At 46.4% G+C, this 17,423-nt stretch overlaps 1 pseudogene; it reads right to left on the bottom strand.

Annotated features, from left to right (window-relative positions):
* Positions 1 to 8,321, bottom strand: part of LOC144116381 (uncharacterized) — a 40,448-nt pseudogene extending 32,127 nt beyond the window's left edge.
* Between the last annotated feature and the right edge of the window lie 9,102 nt (positions 8,322 to 17,423).

The raw sequence follows: 17,423 nt of genomic DNA, 5'->3' as shown, positions 1-17,423 counted from the left end.
GGAGAACCTTTACACCCGCCATGATGCCTATTCGAGAATAGAGGCTGAAACAGCCTCTTGTAGCATATCTGACTTGGGAGACACTCTAGAAGGCCCTTTTTTGGTCTTGAGCTGGGGTACGGAGGACTTGGAAGGAGAGTTTGAAGCATGACGCTTCTGCGTAGGACAAGCCATTTCTACATCATTAGTGCAAACAGTGTTGCGAGACAGACTTACAGGGACGCTGTCGAGAGCCGGCATGTGAGACGGCACCCTGGGTGATGATGTGGCAACGAAACTTTGAGCACAGGCTTGCTGTGATGTTGATGCTGGTGGAACTACAAGCTGAGGTTGAGAAATAGCCTGATTTGCGACAATATCAGACAACGCCTGCGTGAAGCTGCTGAGCATGCGCTTGACCACAACTGAGAGTGCTTTTTCGACGCTTGACACTATTGAGGTAGACAATGTGGCCTCGAGGTCAGGAGTAGAATGCACATGGCTGGCATATGAATGTTTTTTGCAGTTAAGGAGTGCATAAGCGTCTGCCCGTGTGCAGCTATTCTGCTCAATTAATTCCAATAAACTTTGCCCCTGTGACCGACTTCCACAAGTGGCATCACCGGTGCTGTGACTGTTACTGCATAGAAGACAGCTTGGTTGTTCAGCGGTGCAGCTGTCAGAAGAGTGACCTTCGCCACACACTCGGCATCTGGTTGCCGACTTACAGGTTCTACCACTATGTCCAAATCTCCAACAGTTGGTACACTGCAGGGGTCAAGGATGCAGCGGGTCCACGTGGTAGACAATTGGCCAAATTTTCAACTCCGAGGGGCATGCGCGACCAGCAAAAGTTATGACTGACTCCATTGCAACATGCACTCTAGCCATCTTGCGAGAACAGCGGTATACAGAAATAATTCCCGTGCCGGGTTCCTGGAACTCCCCCAAAATTTCTTGAAGATGACGGGTCCAATCCATGTACAATGCCGTTAGTGCATGCAAGCTGCTCAGGAATGAAGGCTTTAACCGGCAGAGAAGTGAAGGTATTACACCGGAGCAGATCCAACATACACTCAATGTTTGCTGACTTACAAACAATGCCACGCCTTCCAAAAAGTCGCACTTCAGAGATGTCGAGATAGTGACTGGTTAGACTTTTTAGTTGATGCTGTGTTGTTTTCGGATTCTTTATTTTGAGAATTCCATCTCCAATCAGTACAAGCGCCATGGGAATTGAATTGGCAGCATTTTTTAGAAATGCATTCAAAGGCAAGCTTTCGGCCGGCAGGCTGGTGAACCAGGCTGCCGAGCCTCCTCCGGGGAGGTGAAAGACATGCCTGCACACAGTGCACCGGCAACCTTACATCACCCGAGTCAGCACAGCTACCCTGAACCCTGACAAAAACCCCATGAACGTGGAACGGCCTCACTGAAAGAAACGCCCGGCACCACCAGGAAACGAAGCAGGCAGGCGGTGACGAAGCACCTGACTGTGACGGCAATTCTCTGGCAAGTTGCTGGTGCTTATAATTTGCGGTACCGCTGCATTCTTCCTTTTTCTCTGCGTACCTTCCTCTCTGTATCCTCTTGTAAGCTTAAATGCAGCAGTAGTCAAATGAAGCAAGAATGTCACAAAAAAGTTGGCAGTGGCTTAGCTTAGCTTAGCTATGCCAGGATATATGTAGCGAGAGCTGTGTTCCCCATCGGTTACGCATGTTGTCGAGTTTGTTGTTGTGTCTAAAATGTTAAACATTGAAGAAGTATTCGGTGAGACACATTGTTTATTTATTCAATTGTTTTGACAGAGATAAACACTGCTCGATGATCGGTAAAGTAACACGCAGTTGTCTCAATGCTGCCTATACAGTATTTAGACTGGTTGCTTTCTTTCAGATACACAAGGTCAATCCTTGCGGTCCAGGATCCAGAGTACCCAGGTTCGAACCCGACTGCAGCGGCTGCGTTTCAATGGAGGTGAAGCGCTAAGGTGCCCGTGTGCTGTGCGATGTCAGTGCACGTTGAAGATCCCCAGATGGCCGAAATTGTTCTGAAGCCCTCCACTATGGCACCTCTTTCTTCCTTTCTTCTCTCAGTCCCTCCATTATCACACCGGTGCACTTTGATACGTTCAGCGAAACGGTAGGTATGATTTATGCTATGATTTATGCGATGCCTGCCGTGGAGACCGACACTGTGGACTGCGGCCATAAGGTTAAATTGGTTTTTGGGGAAAGTAAATGGCGCAGTATCTGTCTCACATATTGGCGGAACCATGCAATAAGGGAAGGGATAAAGGAGGGACTCCGGAAGAAAGAGGTGACGACTGGATTGGATTGTAAAACATTTATTGCATCGAGAGCAGTTTTCAGGAGACACATACTAGATAGCCGCCAGCGCATGGCTGGCGGCGACCTCATTGGCCTGCTCGATTGCCCGTACCTGAATGTTAGGGTCCGATCTGACCAGCACGGCCTCCCACCGCTCGGGAGAAGGGAGCTGTATCAACTCCGCTGGAGGCGGGTCATTTGCGCAGTTCCAGAGAATGTGGTCGTATGTGGCCCTTCACCACATTTATGGCAGTTTGGGTCGTACGGGCCAGGGTACATGAGGGAAAGCACTGCCAGATTCAGAAGGGAGCGTGTTTGCATTCAGCGCCAGGTAACTCCTGCGCTTTTGTTAACAATTTGTGGGGAGGGGCATATGCATGCCTCTCCAGCCTAACGTGATGGGTGATGTCATGAAATGAGATCAACCCGTCTCTCGTGAAATTCGGGTCGGAGGGCGCACTCACTGCCCGCTCGACAAAACGTCGGGCTTGCGCACGAGCGTCCTTGTTTCCTGGATTAGACGAGTGGGCCGGGACCCAGATCAATTCAACTTCTCTAATCGGAAGGGGGTGTTTTGAAGGATGCGGAGTGAGGTAGATGCGAAACGGCCCCTCACGAAATTGCGAATGGCTGTTTTGGAGTCGCTGAATATAATATCAACACGCGTGTTCGCTATAGCTAAGGCTATTGCCGCTTCCTCCGCCATCTCGGAGGAGGTGAAGCGCGCGGCGCACCCACTGCTCCTCCCCGGTTGCCATGGTAATGGCGGATGCGCACAACTGGCCTCTCGCGTTTACCGCGAAATGCTCGACTGGTAGCCTAGTGTAGCTCCCGCTACAGTAATAATTGCAATGAGTGCATTTGTGAGGAATGGTGCAGGCAGTAGCTACATGGAGTGGCTAGGTCGTCTGCGTGGCTTGGCTTGGCTGCGCGCTCGCAGAGACTCGGGCGGGGCACGCGTCTCGGCTCGTGCCGCCATTCGCTTGGGTGGAGTAAAGCTGTCCGCTTGGCGTCTCAACGGTCCAACTTTCCTCGACTCAACATGGCGCCAGAAGTAACGGAATTCCCTTAGTAAGCCCAGCCGGGGCTGCGTCCTCTCACTAGGATACCCATCGACGGTGGCACACGTCACAGCAGCATCTACGGCCTGGTCTATGCGGCCAGCACATGGCGTCTTTCGTCATTCAAGCGCCTAAGGCCTTCTGCTTCACGACTCCTGCTGACTGGCCAAAATGGAGGAAGCAGTTCGAGCATTTCTGCAAGGCTTCCGCGCTCTGCCTCAGGGCCACACCAAGTTGACACGCTCCTTTACTTGATGGGCGACCAGGCCGAGGACGTCTTCGGAACTTTCAAACTCTCCGGTGAGAACGCTCAGAACTTAGAAGTCGTTCTAAAGCAGTTCGACAGCTACTTCATACCGCGGCGCAGCGTCATTTTTGAACGGGCATGCTTCAACACGAGGGTCCAAACCGACGGCAAATCCGTGAAAGACTTCGTAACTGCGATTCACACACTTTCCAGCCATTGCGAGTACGGCACCCTCCGAGAGGAACTGGTTCGAGACAGTCTGGTCGTCGGCATTCAAGACCAGAAATTGTCAGCGAAACTGCAATTGACGCTGATATTACTCTTCAGAAGGCGCTTGGGAGTATCAGACAGGTCAAAAGCGTTCGTCAGCAGCAAGTGGAGCTTCACTCCGAAACGCTGACCATCAACAAAGTTGCATCAGGCCAACAGCAAGTCAGGCACCCCACGAACGCTACTCATGTCAGCGACGGTTGAGTGCACTTTGCATCAAGGCCACATCCACGTCCAGCTGACAGCGTTCCGACATTGTGTCGTTGGTGTGGGAAAGAACGACACCCGCGTTCACTGTGCCCAGCATGGACGCAGGTATGCAGGGGCTGCCACAGAAAGGGCCACTGTGCGTCGGTCTGCATGTCAAGCTGGGTTGACATCGTTGAAGCATCAGGACCCGACAGCGAAGGTGGATTTCTCGGAACCGTCTCGTCCTTCGATACGTCGACATACGAGACAACCATCCTCGTGCAAGGCCGTCCTGTCAAATTCAAGATCGACAAAGGTGCCAACGAACCTGTTCTCCCACCTACGACTTTCAGCATGCTCCCACATGCTCGTGTGCTTTTTAGCAGCTCTACGGTCCTGATGGGAGACCTCTTGCAGCTAAGGGCATAGCGCATCTTCAGCTCGCCTACCGTGGACGTGAAGTGCTCCAAGACGTCTACATGCTGGAAAATGTCCCCACTCCCTTACTCGGCAAGCCCGCCATCAGAGACATGCAGGTGCTAACCTTCATCAGCACCGTCGAAAAGAAGGTGAGCCCAAGAGACGAATTTCCGTCGTTGTTTCAAGGCCTCGGCAAGCTACTAAGAGAACACCACATTCGCCTGTGCAAGGGTGCGAAACCATTTGCTTTGAGCACCCCTTGCCGCATACTAATTCTGCTCTACATGAAAACAAGGCTTGAACTGCAGCGAATGGAAAATATTGGAGTCATTTCACCTTTTGATGAGCCGACTGAATGGTGTGCACCAATGGTGGTAGTCCAAAAACCAAACGGTGATGTTAGAATTTGCGTCGACTTCACCGAGCTCAACCGTCATGTCCTACAAGAGTGGCGTCCGATTCCCTCTGTTGAGCATACACTCTGGCTGCTCCATGGAGACACGGTGTTTTCGAAGCTCGATGCCAGTTCAGGGTTCTGGCAGATATCACTCATTGAAAGCAGCAAGAAGATTACTACTTTCATCATGCCATTCGGGAGGTTTTCCTTCAACAGGCTTCCATTTGGCATCGCAACTGCTCCCGAGTTTTTCAAGAAGCAGATGTCAAAAATTCTGGAAGGTGTCAAGAGAGTTGTGTGTCATATGGACGACATCCTTATCTGGGGCTCAGATGAAACAGAGCACAACGCGACACTCCGCACCGTTCTTCAACGACTAACTGAGGCAGGTGTCACGCTAAACGAGGACAAGTGCCTGTGTCACGTTGACCAGCTCACGTTCCTGGGTCACAAGCTTGACCAGCAAGGAATCAAACCGGGCGACAAAAAGATTGAGGCCATCTTAAAGATGAAAAGCCCGACCAACAGAAGCGAGCTGCAAAGGGTGCTTGGGATGGCAACCTATCTTGCCCGCTTTGTCCCCAACCTCCATGACGCGCTTCAACCGCTCGCTTGCTGTCAAAAAAGCAGGAATTTGTTTGGGACATTTTTCAGCAGCAAGCGTTTGACAAGTGGAAGCGACTACTTTCGTCTCTCCCAGTGCTAGGGCTGTACGACCCTGCAAAGGATACAGTAGTCAGTGCAGACACTTCTTCCTATGGACTGGGGGCGGTGGTTCAACCGAAACAGACCAGTGGCAAGTTTTTGGTCATTGCTTATGCCTCCCAGCTTCTAGCTGACACAGAGAAACGCTATGCACAAATAGAGAAAGAGGTTGTTTCCTTGTTTTGGGCTTGCGGAAAGTTCAGCAACTATCTCGTTGGCAAGTCCTTCACGCTTGAGACCGACCACAAGCCGCTGGTACCAATCTTTATGTCAAAGAGTCTTGATGACCTTACACCTTGACTACAGAGGCTCAAGATGAGGATGAGGAGCTTGAGGGCGACGTCGAAGCTTTCGTCCGCTGTTTAAGGACAACTCTTCCCATCAAGCAGCACTGCCTTGAGTGGCTGAGAGTCCCAAAAATCAGATCGCGTGTGTTTGAATCTCCGAGAACTCTGCAAGAAAAACTGGCCGCCCAGACGGGATTTGCCCCTTGAGGTCAGGCCTTTCTACGAGCATCATGGCCAACTCACTGTAGAGGACGATCTGCTACTCTTCGCAGCCTGGGTGGTGGTCCCACCCACGTGCAGGAACGAAATTTTCCGTCTTCTGCACGACGGCCACTTCGGCATTACGAAGATGCAAGCTCGCGCCAAGGACACCGTTTGGTGGCCTACAGTGGCCAAAGACATCGCTACCACAATAAAACATTGTCCAGAATGTGTCAAGACGTCCAGATGCCCCTTCGAAGCACCGAGTTTCCTTCAAGACCATGGGAGAGAGTTGCAATGGACCTGTTCTTCATAGCCACTGGTGGTTAATCGTGACTGATTATTACTCCATATATCCAGAACTGACTCGTTTAGAGAAGCTATCATCTAGTACAGTGATCAATCACTGCAAATCAATTTTCGCCCGGCACGGCATTTCAGAGGTGGTGGTCTCTCATAATGGTCCACAGTTCTTGTCCTCTAACTTCGCTAAGTTTGCTCAAGAATACGGGTTCAAACACGTTACATCAAGCCCACAATACCCTCAGAGCAACGGACTTGCTGAGGCTGCGGTGAAAATCATCAAAACTTCAACGAAGAAGACCCAAGACCTGGCGCGTACCTGACCCTCTTGTCCTACATGTCCACTCCATTGCAAAATGGCTACAGCCCCTCTGAACTACTGATGGGGAGGCAGTCGCAGACAAAGATTCCTCTGACTCCCGGAAGGCTTGTTCCCCGTTCGCCAGACGCCACTAAACTTCGGAATTTTGAAATCCAATACCGCGAACAGCAGCGAAGAGACTACAATAGACGGCATGGCGTACGGCAACTTCGGACACTTCTGGAAGAAGATGAAGTCTGGGTTACATACTTAAAGTTAAAAGGGAAGATGGTGGCACCCGCAAGCGAGCCTAGGTCATATATAGCTGACACTGGGAACGACACTATACGGCAAAATCGAACCCATCTTATCCCTTTTCTCAAGCCTGCTGAAGAAGAGAGCAACAGCCAACACGTCGTATACGACAAATCTCTCCCTGGGACTTCAATTTCTCAAGAAGATTCACAAACAACCTGTGCCCACGCCTCCTACGACGAATCTCTCCCTGGGACTTAAGTTTCTCAAGGAAACTCACAAACAACGGGCGTTGACGCCTCCCACCGGCACACCAGGTGTGGACGTGTCGTCATTCCTTCCAAGAGTTTGCTTTTCTATCAGGGGAGATGTTGTAGGCAGTAGCCACATGGAGTGGCTATGCTGTCTACGTGGCTTGGCTTGGCAGCGCGCTCGCAGAGGCTCCGGCGGGGCACGCGTCTCGGCTCGTGCTGCCATTCAAAGATATTCTTAACTACTACCGAGATACCCGGCACATTTACGCACCGCTGGCTCCCTCCCTAACCTTAACCCAGGCTTTTTCTCTGGTGCCGACTCCAGACCCAAAGTGCTCCCTACCCTATTCTGCTTCATGCCCGCTACCCCGATCAATTCCTTTCTTTTTCTAAGCTCTGCGGGAAACCGGGAGACTTCCTTCATGTCCTCATCACATGTCTCACCTTCCCAGACCCTCCACCCCAACCACGGCGGAGTCATACTAGGAGACTCTCCTGGCCAGCTCCGCTGCTGCTGACCAGCGCTGGATAATTACCAACGCCCCCAAGTGGATAGCCCTCCAAGGGCTGTCCTTTGCCGTGTAAGGGCAGCCCCCTAAGGGTTGCCTCGTGCCATGTTAAGGGGTTTTCCCCCCTCTGTATTTGGCAATAAATGTTTCCATCACCACCACCGTGGCGCCATTTGCCCGGCTGGAATAAAGCTGTCCGGTTGGCGTCTCAACGGTCCTACTTTCCTCGACTGAACAAGGGGTGCTCTTGTTGGGCCGATGGAACTGCTTGTGGTGCAGGTACCGAGTTTTATTATCAGAGGTGTACGGGTAATGCTCACAAGCATGTTTCTTCATATCTGCTTTCACAAGCAAGTGAGGAAGGACTTCGATGGCTGGCTGTTGCTCTTCTTTGTGCAGTTTCATGTGACGGGACAAAGTCTTTGACATTCGCATAGTATGGGCAATACTTACATTTGTAAATAGTCCCTTTTTAAGGCACATGCTGCTTTAAGTTACAACCGCTGCACTTGAATACTTTCTCTTGAATGTGCACTCTGATTTCAGCAGAAGGGGCTGGTGATGATGCAGGCGATGCCGTTTTGACCGAATGCCATGACTTTTCACCATACATTTCCTCCTTGTGGGCAATATTACAGTGCCTTTTTAGGTTCTGTGGCTATTTGGAAGCATACTCGCAGAAAGGGCATTCATGAATGCTAATGCGATCCCCATGAACATCTCTCCTGTGGCTGAGAAATTCTCGTGGCCATTTGGTTACCAAGTCGCATTCAGCACAGGTATAGGTTCGTCTTTCTGTACGCCCATTTTTGTTAGACACAGGTGGCGAACTCTCGCTAGTCCTCTTTTTTGACTGTTCAACACTTTCATTCTGCTCTTCAGGAACACCATTTTGCAGGTGAATCTGATCACTAACATCACCCGTGACCAATTCTGGCTCAAGGTTGTTTGCAACTATTTTTTCAACAGATGCACGGGCAGTGTCTCCATCTTCCATGTTCATTTTTGCAGCATACTTCGCATAGCGCACTCTCTTGGCTTCCAGCTTCCTCAGCAGCACATCCAAGAACTGCGGGTGTTCATTAGACGTATGCGCCACAAGCTCATCTTGGTTGTCACACAGCTGGCCGCACATTTCACAAACGTTAGCACTATTAAGCTTGTGGATACTCCGTCTGTGCCGGTAAAAGTTGGCCTGGTAGCGAGTAACAAACGCACAAAGGCTGCACCTATACACGCGGCTGCTGTGGTTTAAGGCTACATGGTTCGCTAGGTGTTTTCTGTTCTTTCCAACAAACGTGCAGCTTTCACACCTATAACTAGGCATGGTGAGGAATCCAGGCTTCATGTCGCTTGCTGTCCTGTCTCCAACCACAGCAGCATAGGGCAAAGCAGTCAACTTTACTGCCTGCATAGCCAGGCTAGTGCTTCATGGTACAACAGCCAGCAAGATGAGTTCTGTAGCCCTTGTAAGGATGCCAGGTACATCAGGCACAAGTCAACCACTTCCAGTGTAAAGACTCACAGCTTCTCTCAAGATGAGCTCCATGATACAGCGTCTTAAATTTGGGCTGCAATAAGAGGAAAAAAGGGGGGAGGGGATAAGAAAAAATAAAATGCAGTTCATTATTTAAGTTCAGTCACACAGCATTATTCGCGAATGGTGAAGGCATCCACGGCTCGAAATATCCCACAGCAGGTCAGAAGGACTGCTACGTTATCTTATTGGAGAATGAACCTACTGTTTCATGAGCACAGCAGTGCAGCAGACAATGGCCATGCAGCACTGTTTTGCTCGGAAGCGATATACCGCCCACCAGTCTGCGCGGTGTGGTCATGGACGCAGGCTGCTGGGATCATCTGGACGCGGACAGAACGTGCGCTCGCTGAAGCCGCTGCGTACCTGAAAGTGCTCCAGCAAGCGCTTGCAAATGCCGCATTCATGGCACTTTATTTAAGAGTACCGAGCATGCTCCCGGAGTTCAATGTTGTCTGCAACCGCATGCCGATGCAAGGATCTGCTCCTGACAAACCCCAAGAGCACCCCCAGGAGATTATGTCACATAGGATGTATAATAAATTAGGAGTAATTAGCATAGATAAACATGGTTCCAGAAGTCTAGGTAGTGACCACAAATGTATCAAGTTGAGTTTCAGAAGAGAAAGCAATGCAGGATTGAAGTGAGATTAACAATCGAAGGGGAATTTTTACTCAGAAAAGCAATTGGAAGCAGCAGCCAAATTGAGAAAGTAATTTTTGAGAATAGTGAAACACAATGGACTTATACCAAATTAACTCGATTACTCGAGCTATAGCTAGCTAAGGTGCGAGTAAAGCCAAAAGGGAAAAGACGCAAACCTAAGAGTTGGTGGGATGAGGAGGTCATGAGGGTGATAGAGAAATGTCAGGAAGCGTTCAAGGAACGCGGATATTCTAAGAGGGGAGAACCAGAAGTTGATTAGACAAAAAATGGGATACCTTCATAGAGAGTAGAAGGGAAGCATCCTATTTGATTAATGAGAAAATTGTAAGAAAGGGTGCCCAATGGATGTCAAAAGTAAATAAAAAGGATAGAAAAGCAGCTCAAAAATTATGGAAGCATCTAAATACAATGAGTAATAAGACTAGGCTAGAGCAAAGGTTATTGTTACAAATCAGGGTATTTGACTAGAAGGGGATGAAGCAATGAAACACATAGAAACGTGAAGAGAAAAATTTAAATGCACATAATTTATCGAAGAAGGATAGACCGGTTACTGCAATTACTTCACTTGAGCAAAGAGAGTGGGAAAGGGCAGGGAAGAAGGTTCCTAGTGGCACGTCTACTGGACCAGATGGTATTCCGATTATGTTAATAAAGAAGCTAGGACCAAAATCCGAGCAAACATTAATACAGGCAGTGAATAAAATGATAGTGGATGGAAATGTCCCTGATCAATGGCAATTAGAGTGAACATGATATATAAGGGAAAGGGGGACAAAGCTGACATAACTACTGTCCCATAACACTGACATCTGTGGTTTACAGGGTGGTGATGCAGATTATAAAGGACAGATTGCAGGCTTGGGTGGAAAACGAGGGGGTGCTAAGGGAGCTACAAAATGGGTGCCGGAAAGAAAGGAGGTTGGAGGACAATCTGTTTTCATTTACGCAGTGTATAGCGATTGCTAAAAAGGAACACAGGCCTCTATGGCTAGCATTTTTGGATATTACGGGAGCCTACGACGTTATTCAAGAGTATTTGTGTGACATACTGGACACATTGGATGTGGAAGATGGTGTAATTAATCATTTAAGAGATATATATAAAGGTAACAGAGTGCTTATAAAATGGAAAAAAATGTATCCAGGCCTGTAGAGAGACAGCGGGGACTTAGGCAAGGATGTTTTGTCTCTTTTGTTCATGTTTTACCTGCAAGGGTTGGAGACCAAGCTAGAGAGGAGTGGACTAGGCTTCAACCTTTCCTTTTTCAAACAAGGGGAATGGATTAAACAGTCATTACCGGGACTAATATACGCCGATGATGTAGTGCTAATGGCTGACAACAAGGAAGATTTACAGAAGTTGATAATATTATATGTGGTACAGAGGGAAATAGATTAAGTTTCAAATTTAGGAAAGAAACATCTGCAGTCATGATATTTAATGATGAGGGCGGCGAGCATAGAATACAGGAGTTCACGCTAGAAGTAGTGGGTGAGTACAAGTATCTTGGGGTGTGGATAAATAATGGTGCCGAGTATCTGACAGAGCATGAAAAATATGTAATGAATAAAGCTAATAGGAATGCAGCTGTCATGAAAAATAGGCCACTGTGGAATTGCAATAGGTATGAAGTGGTAAGAGGGATCTGGAAAGGGGTGATGGTTCCTAGCCTGACCTTCGGTAATGCAGTCCTGTGTATAAGGCCAGATGTTCAAGCAAGGCTAGAAATTAAACGGGGAGTAGCGAGGTTAGCTTTCGAAGCACATGGCAATACACCAAATCAGGGGGTACAGGGTGATATGGGATGGGCGTCTTTCGAGAGCAGAGAAGCTAGCAGTAAGATAGCATTTGAGGAGCGATTGAGAAAAATGGGGGAAAAGCAGTGGGCTAGGAAAGTTTTCAGATACTTGTATATAAGGAATGTTCGCACGAAATGGAGAAAGCAAACTAGAAAATTGACAAACAAATACCTGGACAGCAGTAAGGGGGCAAATCAGCAATTATCGGTTAAGAAAAAGAAACAGAGAGAGCTCTGTGGAAAACAGAGATGCTAACGAAATCGGCACTGGGAACATACCGAACCTTTAAACAGGAAATTGTCCAAGAAAATATCCATGATAATTGTAGGGGAAACTTTGTTGTGTGAGGCCAGGACTAAAGTTTTGCGGACTAAGACATATAGAGGGAGGTACCACAAGACAGACACGTGTGTTCCGTGCGGAGAGGAGGAGGAAACAGCTGAACACTTGATACTTTTCTGTAAAGGGCTTCAACCTACAGTGGAAAGCAGCGGGGCTGACTTACCCAAGGCATTGGGGTTTAGGGATAGTGAAGGGAAAGTGGATTTTAAGAGGTTAGAAGTAATCAAGCGAAGGTTATCTGATTCTTGGCTAAAAGCAAGACAGGAGTAAAATTCCACAAGACATGGCTAGGTGGCTTGAGCCACCGCCCGATGTAAAGGGTTCAGCCGTATCCATCCATCCATCCATCCATCCATCCAATGGAGAAAGCGAACTAGAAAATTGACAGGCAAATATCTGGACAGCAGTAAGGGGGCAAATCAGCAATTATCGGTTAAGAAAAAGGTTAAAGAAACAGAGCTTTGCGGAAAACAGGGATGCTGACGAAATCGGCACTGGGAACATACCGGACCTTTAAACAGGAAATTGTCAAAGAAAATATCTATGATAATTGTAGGGGAAGCTCTTTGTTGTTTGAGGCCAGGACTGGAGTTTTGCGGACTAAGACGTATAGTCAGGTACCAGGAGATAGACACTTTGTGCATTGCGTGCGGAGAGGAGGAGGAAACGGCTGAACACTTGATACTTTTCTGTAAAGGGCTTCGCCATACAGTGGAAAGCAGTGGGGCTTATTTATCCAAGGCATTGGAGTTTAGAGATGGTGAAGGGAAACTAGGTTTTAAGCAAGTAGAACTAACCAAGCAAAGGTTATCTGATTGGTGGCTAAAATCAAGACAAGAGTAAAATTTCATAAGTTATGGCTAGGTGGCTTGAGTCACCGCTTTATTTAAAGGGTTCAGCATCCATCCGTTCGTCCACCTGCCCGCCCACCCATTTATCCATCCATCGTCGCTGCGTTATTGCTATTATTGTTTATATTTTGTGGACTTTGTAGTTTATATTTGTTGCATGTTTATAAAAAGAATGAGTGCCTGATATTTTAAGAGTGTATTTACCAGAAAAAAAGAAGCCGCAGAACGCTTCAAGAGCTTGTGCCCTTCATAAGCACAACGAAAAGGGTAGCTAAAATCAACTACACAGTGCACATTCTCCAAAAGCCATAGAGTAAAGGCGAAGCTTAGCCATGTAGAGCAAAGTATTAAGTTTCTTCAAGCAAAATCTCAGAATTGTCAAGTGCTTGTTGCCTGAACAGTATAGCATTTTGTTTTCAACTATTTCGAAAAACGCTTTGATCAGGAATAACTTTTAAACTAAATGAGGCAGATGAATAATACTTTCAGAAAGGAAGGACGATTGCATGATCTCAAACTGTACAAAATTTTGTGGCAGGATAATGCATATCCCAAAAGTTATTGCAGATTGCATCGTTCTGTTTTCTATGCATTTCAAACATCTGGCTAATAAACTAAGCTATACACATTTTTTTTTAAATTCTTAAACATGCTCATTAGGACCAGATCTCAAAGTATCTTGAAAGATTTTTCTCTAGGTGCAATAGGTTTTTCGTAACTTTGCATTTCCTGAGACGAGTTGAGCTCAACTGCCATTTTTCATCTGAGTTCTTTTACAGTTGAAAAAAATTTACAGTTATTGTTAAACCAGATGCATCTTGTGAAAGCAGAGAAAATTTGATTTTTGGAAATATCTAAACCACATTTATGAATCTAACGATCGAGGTACAGTCGACGTACAAAGATCACCGAAAATGTTTTTCGTTCACTGTCAAAGTGGGACCACTAGCTTAACAAAACATACTGTGTGCTTTGGCCTTTTTGGTCCAATGTGAAGAAGAAGGCTTCACCATTTACAATACTCTCTGAGATTTGGTGAATTTTCACAGCTTTTTTAGGGAGTTCTTTGCAAATTGCATTCAAGCATCAATCTCTTCCTCCATCAAACGCTTTCTCTCTGCAGCCACTACGGTGGCCCGCTGCGTATGACGTTCGGCTGCAGACCCTAAAGACGAGGGTTCGATTCCAGCTGATGGAGTCGCACTTTGATAGGGGTAAAATGATAGAGGCGCATGTACTGTGTGGTGTCAGTGCAAGTTGAAGAGCCCCAGGTGGTCAAAATTTTCGGAAGCCCTCCACTATGGTGTCTCTCATAGCCTGAGTCGCTTTGGGACATTAAATCCCATTAACCAACCAACCAGCATTCTCGCTGCAGTGAGAAGACTTTTTCGTGTAGTCAAATTCTGTGGCGCAGACTAAATAGAGGCCTCTTTTTGCAATCATGGTTATTTTTTCAAGGCTTTTGGGGCTGATTTGTCGCTGTTTATCGCAGTTTTCTTGACCCGAGTAACTAAAGCTTGATGTTTACGATCATCAGTCTCCGAGATCTTCTTCAATCATCATAGGTAATTTCTGACTTAGCAAACCACCTGTCAGTAGTTTGAGTTGGTGCTTCATCATTACGACAACATGCAGCTTCATGGTGTTTTCAGCCCTCAAAAGCCTCATGGCAAATAAAGCATGAACACATGTTCATTGCAGTCAGGAAACTGCGCACTAGCAACACTAACATCATGTTTGTGTGATCAACTACAAACCTACAAAATTCGGGAACAAGCTGCTAGAATATTGGTTAAGAAACACTGAAAAATGAGCCATAATATTCTTAGCATCAAAGTGAATGGACCTTTGCAACTTTCCTTGTATGCAAGTGTATTTTCAAGACCTGCATGCTACAAAAAATAAAAAAATACTAAGTTGTAATGATGAATGACAAAGGAACAGAAATGTCACTTCATGGAAGTCTGAATAATGCAGCTAGACAAAGCCTGGCTGCACAACAAAAGTGATAAAATAAAGCAACAAGAAACATAACAGTGGAGTTCTACAGTATTCTAGGTAGGCACTATGCAAAAGTCTCCCCCAAAGCTATTTAATATGTTGTATATCAGCAAGCTGTAGCAGCTTGAAGTTTCATTGCTCTTGTCTTCTCTGCATCTTGCTTCTGTTGAAATCGCAGAAATGCACTTCCAAAAAAGCACTACCACATTACATTTATTTTCGAAATGACACTGCCATGATAGTCTCATTCTGTCCTTTCACACAATGTGTCATGTGCTTATGGTTTGTTCTTTCTGCAAAGCTTGTTCTTTTGTTAAATTGACTGTCTTAAGCATGCACTAGTTTCCTGATGTTCCAAACAGCTTTGACGCACAGAGGGTTATTTAAGTTTAAAGGAATGATGACAACACTTATTTTATTTGCAATTTCTGCAGTCTTGTAACCAGACCATTACAGGGTATTCACACTGATTTCTGGAATGAATAAGACAAGGATCAGGGTATACAATCAACAAAACAATGTTGCAGACACTAAATCCAGAAAATGGTCATTGTAGGCATGCTTTAAATAGCAACATTGTTTGGTTTGGCTTATGGGCATTTATGAGGGATGCCGTAGTGAAGGGCTCTGGAAATTTCAACCACCCGAGGTTCTTTAATGTGCACTGACATCGCACAGTACACAAGCATCTAGAATTTCGCCTCCATGCAACATTAAGTACTGTACATGTTAGTAAGTTCATTTCAAGACATAATTGAATCATAAAAGATTTGAATTTATTACTTCTTGCAATTATTGGTACCACTGCAATATATTGCCAATTTTGTGTGATATGGCTGGACAGTTATGTAAAGAAACCTTATGTGGCCTTGAAATTGGGGAAACATTTTACATGAAATTGGCTAGCTGATGGCAGCCAATATATGATTTCAAGGTTTCTCAGTATTCTAGCAGCAGACCACTTTGCCTGATCAAGTAATTAAATTGTGGCCACGAGTTAAAAATTGCGTGCACAGCCTTTTCCTCAGCTTTCTAAACAATTTGTGAATTGCAGTGTCAGCCCACATTAACAGGTTCACACCGTCGTGGACACCGGGGGATCTCGTTATTTATTCATGCTGTGCAGCCACAAATACCGGGCCACATGATGAGTCCAGAGGACAAATTTTACTGTGATGTATTCTTTCTTAGGCCTCGCAATAAAATCTGGCCCATATCTTCATCCTTTTACCCAGGATGCATTGCTTCAGAGCATGCATAAATTAAGCAACCCCACCGGTGACCCTCAACGCAGTAAACGCATTAAAAACACCAGGTGGAAATTAATGCAGAAGTGGCTCTTTCTCCCTCTCCTGAGTGCAGTTTTGGTCCTCACCCTGAGCGAACCAGTTAATGCACTTTTTCTTTCCTCAATCAATTATAACTATTATTAACCAATTTATACAATCCCTGCATAACACAGGAAAGTACCTTTTGATCAAGACATTCATGGCCATGTCGAGTACATACTGTGCACGTTAACTGTCGTCACATGTTCATGGGCAGTTCAACAATATTAACAGTGGGTCCAACTCCTCACCCATTACCCATATTAGTTCAGAGTGGGTTAGGTTAGACACTGGGGCTAACCATGTATAAAAAACAATTTGAGGTTATCAAAAATAAGTGTGCAAAAAGAGTCCACTATAGCTGGATAGAACTGAAGAACAATGCCACAAGTGACCCTCAAAGGAGGCCCTCCAGCCAATGGCACGGACTGATTCTCATGGCAATGTATTATCCCCTTGGACATGCTAGTGAGACACCAGAAGGGGTGGCAGATGAAAGGGGATTAACCATGGCTGCGGGGTCATGATATCGGTCGACACCATTCGCTGGAGGGCCTCGTTTGAGGGGCATCTGCCACTTCGATCTAGAGTTGTAAAACGACTGTGAACAAGTTACAGATCTGCAACATAACCTTGAAGGAGGCCAGGCAGAATGGCCCCTTTCATTTATAAGTGGACTTGGGCTTTTTTGTTATCTGTAGTAAAATTCTTGTTACTTGTCATGGTTCTTAGGATGCTGCTGAAAAGGGAACAGTGCAAACACGGGACGAAGAGAGGAACGTACAACACAGGCACTGGTGTTAATCCTGTCAAATCAACTAGCCTGCAACAGCACCCTCGTAATCTTAGGATGTTTGTATTTCTAATCTTATCCAGAAGTTGCAGCCCAGTAGCTGCATCTATCCTGGGCATACAGTCGTGCCTTTCTAGCTAGTGCTAGCATCGATGAAATTTAGGCATTGAAAACATACTTTCACTCCTTTAGGAAGCTTTTAACATTCACTGATTCAGTAGGAGAAGCGTAATTGAAATAAATAGAGCTTGCTCTTTAATTGACAACCATCTCACTGTGCAACTGGCTCCAAGTACCAATTCTTATGTACATGTGTTCAAAAGTGTGTTACCAAAAAAATTGGGTGCGGTTTAACTACCAGTGAACCTGGTTAGAGAGCGAAAGCTGCAATGT

Source organism: Amblyomma americanum, chromosome 1 (genome assembly GCF_052857255.1).
Source record: "Amblyomma americanum isolate KBUSLIRL-KWMA chromosome 1, ASM5285725v1, whole genome shotgun sequence".
Lineage (NCBI taxonomy): Eukaryota > Metazoa > Arthropoda > Arachnida > Ixodida > Ixodidae > Amblyomma > Amblyomma americanum.
Note: the sequence above shows the minus strand (reverse complement) of the source record. Positions and strands in the feature narration are given on the sequence as shown.